Here is a 5410-nt window from a genome sequence, read left to right as displayed (position 1 = left end):
TGCAGACGCGGCTTGGATCCTGCGTTGCTGTAGCTCTGGTGTAGGCTGGTGGCTACAGCTTCGATTAGACCCCTAGCCTGGGAAACGCCATATGCCACAGGAGTGGCCCTAGAAAAGGCAGAAAGACAAAAAAAAAAAAAAAAAAAAAAAGGTTTTCAGGGCTGTCAAGGCCCTACATGGACTGACCCCTCGCAACTCTGCAACCCCGCAACCCCAGCTCTCACTACTTTCTGCCTCCTCCTTCTTTTTCTTTCTTGGCTGCCCCACAGCATATGGAGTTCCTGGGCCAGGGATCACATTCCAACCCCAGTTGCGACCTATGCTACAGCTGCGGCAATGCTGGATCCTTTAGCCTTTAACCCACTACGCCAGGCCGGGGGTCGAACCTGTGTCCTGGCACTACAGAGACACCACCAACCCTGCTGCCCCACAGCAAGAATTTCCCTGCCTTCTCCTTTGAGGCTCCAGCCACATGGAACCAGCTGTCGCTCCCAGACTCTGGGGCACACCTTCTCGAAGCAGATATTACTTCCTCTTGGAAGCCCTCCCTGACTGCCTTCGCACCCCTGCTCCTGTTCTCACCCAGACACCCCACTGTTCTTGTCTGCTGTGTCTGCCCCTGCTCTGGGCTGGCCGCTCCCAACTTGGAATGTGACAAGAGAAGAGTGACACAGGGCCCTGGCGTCCAGGACCAGTGCCAGACACAACTTGGGCCTTCACTGAAGGGGCTGGAGCACGGGCCACCTCCAGCCTGGTAGGGAGATGCTGCCTCTGCCTCCTGGTCCCAGCCTCGCCTCCTCCCCCGCCCTCCCCTCCTCTGGCTCCGTGGGCTGTCCCGCCCGGGGCCGGGTGAACTCACACTCTGATGTGGCTTGGCCGAGCCCCAAGCTTTCCTTTGAATGCAATGAAAACCAAACAACGCATTGCTCATCGCTGTTAGGAAAGTCCATAGGATGGAAAAGCTGCCTCCTTAACCTCCCCGGGTGCTACCAGCTGGATTTTCCTATTCCTCAGAGCCCAAGCTCTCGGGGGAACACAGACTGCTAGGATCTTAAGAATCACAGGCTGATGGAACCTTGGGCTAATGTCATGCTGGAATTCTACAATCATGGAAGCAGAAAGCCACACATAACAATATCTTAGTATGATATTACGTTAAAGCCAGAGATTCCTTTCACCCCACGGAATCTTTTGCATAAGGAATCATAGAATCCCTTACAAGGTAGTGCTCAAACATCAGGTTGGATCCCAAAGTCCAGCTCCTGCGGGATCCTCTTGCCAGGCACTGAATGCTTGCGCCCCTCTAAGTTCATGTGCGGGAACCCTAATGCCCAGGGTGGTGAGATCGGAGGTGGGGCCTGGGGGGGGGGCGTAATTAGGAGATGAGGGTAGAGCTCCCCCCCCCACGATGGGATAAGTGCCCTGGTGAGAGACACGAGAGATGATTTCTCTCTATTATGCGAGGACCCAGCAAGAAGCTGTCCATCCGCTAACCAGGAAGCGCACCCTCCCCAGACCCCAGGCTGCCCAGCACCTTGATCCTGAACTTCCCGGCTGCCGGGACCGTGGGAAATAAATGTTCATTGTTTAAGACTCCACGAAAAGGAGTTCCCACAGGGACACCACAGCTTGAGAATCTGACTGCGGAGCCTCGAGTCGCTGTGGAAGTGCAGCTTGGATCCCCGGCCTCACTGGGATGGGTCCCAGTGCAGTGGGTTAATGGATCCGGCATTGCTGTGGCTGCGGCTGCAGCTCGGATTCAATCCCTGGCTCAGAAACGTCCATATGTGGCTATTAAGGAAAAAAAAAAAAAAAAAAAAAAGACACCATGAAAAGCCTCCTTACGGGGTGACAGAGCAGGTAGAAGCAGGACCTTCCAGTCCAGGCTCCCACCCCACTCAAGACCCCTGCGACCTCGGTGTTGGGAGGAAGGAGCTGGTGACGGGCAGACCCCACTCTGATGATGCGATCGACTTGTGATCCTGGCCAAGGCTCCCAGCCTCTCTGACCTCCAGTTTCATGGCAGCCAGAGCATAACGCAGTCAGCCGGCGGGGAGCTCGTGTCTGACCATGTTCTAGGCTTTCTCCTGCTGTGAGGCGCTCAGGGGCTTGAACAGGGGGGGCGCTCTCAAAGCTTTGGTGACCACACAGGATTCAGAGGTGAGGGCAGGAAAGCCTGGTGCCCCGGGGACAAAGCTACACCAAGGCCACAAGCGACACTGGGGATGCTGAGTTCAGGCCTGCTGGGGAAAGGGACAGAGAAGGCCCCTGGTTAAGCCTTTCTTGGGGGTCCACCCCGCCCTGCACACCCCGCCGACAACAAATCTGGGAAATTCGCATCATTGGCCGCGCCTCCCTTTTCTTGTCTGAAGAGCAGGGCGGGAACCCTCCGGGTTCCGTGCCCAGGCCCCGAGCTCCCGGGTGTGCCTCTCCTCTCTGAGGCTCAGTTTACTCATCTGGGACTTAGACCCTGTGCCTTCTCACAGTCAGGCATTCACGTGGTCATTTAGGCTGCCTCTCAGAGAGGTTGAGTACCTTTCTCCAGGTCACACAGTAAGGCATGGTCTACAGGGGTCTCTACCCCCATTATTCAGTCTCCCTATGGCTGTTTTTCTTTTTCTGTTTGACTCCACTGGGTGGCATCTGGCTTCACAGCCTCTGACTTATTTACGTATTGGGAGAGAGGGGGTTCAGGCTGGGGGTGCCTCTTACAGGACATCAAAGCCAACTGAACCTCCTGCACCCTTGGTGGGAGGTCTGGAGGAGCCTGCCCCGTCAGCATGTCAGCAAAGTCAAGCCCCCTCTGGAGGGGCAGGAATGGGGGGGGGGCGGTTGGGATCAAGTTGCTCTAAATGGAAACAAACTCCAACCCCAAACCAAACCCAAAAAGAGATTCCAGGAGGACTTGGATGTCCCAAGCTGCCCCAGCCTAGGCTGGAACAGTGATTGGAGGTGGGGGGGGCGGTCAGACAATGAACTCAGGGCCCTAGGCTCCCCCAAGGGGCATGCGGTTCCCAGGCCTGTGCTGAGCCGCCCTCCCTAGGAGACCCAGGCAGATGGAATTTCTATCCCGAGAGCCCACAGCCTGCAGTGCAGGAGAGCAGCTCCAGGCCTGACAAACATCCACAGAAGGCTTGCTGTCTCCTAGCAGCCAGCAGAGAACGAGGCAGGCAAGGGACGAGGCCAGCACCAACGTTTCCAGAGTAGTAACATGAGGGCCGTGGGCACATTAAACTGATGGTAACTGGCCTTATTAGGGTCCTTAGCACCTCCTAGAACATTATGACAAAGCACAAATCAGGCTCATGTGGGGACCCTTGGCCAGCAGCCTATGCTCATTTGTGGATGTGCTTCTGGCTTCCAAGGAAAGTAGTAGCTAAAGGTAAACCAGGCCCTAACACCAAGAGCAGGCAGGTCCTTTAATTAGCTTCAGTGGGGACCCTGGTGTAGGAGGAGAGAAATGGAGAGAACCCGAAAATGCTGAGTGCCTACCATTGGTTTGACCCCAAGACAGCCCTGTAATAAAATACATCCTCATGGATAGTCCAGAGCGCTAAATGCCCTGAGAGGTAAGGCTGATTAGCGCCCCCATTCCGCAGAGGAGAAAAACGGAGGTTCAGAAATAATCATATCGCCAGGGGTTGCAGGGATGAGGAGGGCAGTTTCTTGGGTGTGGGTTCCCACTGCATCAGGCAGCCAGAGCTGCTGCTCTTTGCTCTTTTCACCCAGAATGCCAGCCTGGAGGGGCCTCAGCTGTGGCCTGGGTGCCCTTAGGGTAGCGCTTTAGAAACGTGTCTGTCACTTTTGCTTTCTTACTTTATATTTCCTCCATGTCTAGGCTGTTTTTCCCACTTTATGTATTGATTTTGCCACACATTCAGTTCCTGGGCCAGGATGGCACTGGCACCACAGCAGGGACCCTAGCCACAGCTGTGAAAACCAGATCCTTAACCCACTGCACCACAAGGGAACTCCTCTTTTTAATGTGTCATGTATATTCCTTTTGTATCACTGTGACCTTGTCTTGTCTCCTCCTTTTAATGTGATTAACTTTGTTTTGTTTTGTTTTTTACTGGTAGGCAGATTCCTCTTGAGGTGAGCTGAGTCTCTGAAAGCTCCGGGTGGGCCACACGGAAGGCGGATGCAGGCAGCCGTGTTCACCCTCCTGGGATCCTGACTCCTGATTGGGTGAGCACGGACACGTGACCCAGGCTGACCCAATCACGTGTTCGCTTGCTGAATTGGGGGTTTGGAGTTCAGACTCAGACCTGGTCTTGACAGTCAGTCTCAGGTGTGGCTGCTGTTGAGGGACATTGGAAGGGAAGCCTGCAGGTGTCCGCTTCCCCGGCGAGTCCAGGAAGCCGTCCTCAGAGAAGTAGTGATAAGAAGAGGCCTGACCTGGCTCCTCAGCCTCTGGCTGCTTCTCTAGTTCTCAAGGGACCCAGGCCATCCGTCACCCCTGCCAGGGGTTCCACGGCACACTGTGCCCTGAGGTGATAGCCCTTTTGGCCTAAGGTCACCTGAAGGTCTTAACAGAATAGCTGATTTATTACAACTTCAAACTGGAAGAGCCACTTCATACAACTAGGCCTTGTCTCTGAGTTCCTGGCACCCTCGGCTTTGCCCACGGTTCTGAGACGGCCCCTCTCCAGCGGACTGTGATGAGGCCTCCCCACAAACAAAACCTCCTTTTTCTCTTGGTGCCACGCTCCCTTCAGGGCCATGTATTCTGCACACGCCGCTGTCCCTGCTGCCCTCAGCCCATCACTTTGCCCTTCTGCCCAGCTGTACCCTCTTTGTCCCCTCCTCTGGCCCTCCCCCCTGGTCCAGAGGGCTTCAAACTCAATGCCACCTCACCTCCATCCCCAGCTCCTGTAACCATGGACCTTCTCCATCCAGAGGAGAGAGCACCTGGGACGCTGGGGTGAAGGGAAAGCCTGGGTTGGGGGGCAGGAGGCTTGAGGCCCAGTGCCCCATCTGCTGTGGGCCCACGTGTGACCTTGGGGAGGTCTCTTTCCCCCCGCGCCTCTGCCTTGGCACAGAGAGAAGTCAGTTCTGGATGACAGTGCATTTAAGGCTGCAGAGTGGAGCCTAGGGTCTTCCGAGGAGTGAGCCCTAAATCCGTATGACCTCGTCCTTGTAAGAGGAGGAGACACGAACACAGACACAGGGAGAAGCCGTGTGACAATGGGGGCAGCAACGCTGATGCAGCTGCAAGCCAGGATGAGCCACAGATTGCCAGCCACCACCAGAAGCTAGAAGGCGGCAAGGAAGGCTTCTTTTCTAGACCCTGCAGAGAGAACTGCAACCTTGCATGACCTTGGATTTGGTTACCTGGCCTCCAGAACTGTGAGAGAATAAATTGCTATTCTTTTAAGCGCCCCCCCCGCCCTGTGGTGCTGGGTTATGG

This window comes from Sus scrofa, chromosome 9 (genome assembly GCF_054392235.1).
Source record: "Sus scrofa isolate SSC_HxYL_T2T_F1_AM1 chromosome 9, Sscrofa_HxYL_maternal_Yorkshire_Landrace_v2.0, whole genome shotgun sequence".
In the NCBI taxonomy this organism is placed as follows: domain Eukaryota; kingdom Metazoa; phylum Chordata; class Mammalia; order Artiodactyla; family Suidae; genus Sus; species Sus scrofa.
This window is presented reverse-complemented; position numbering follows the sequence as displayed.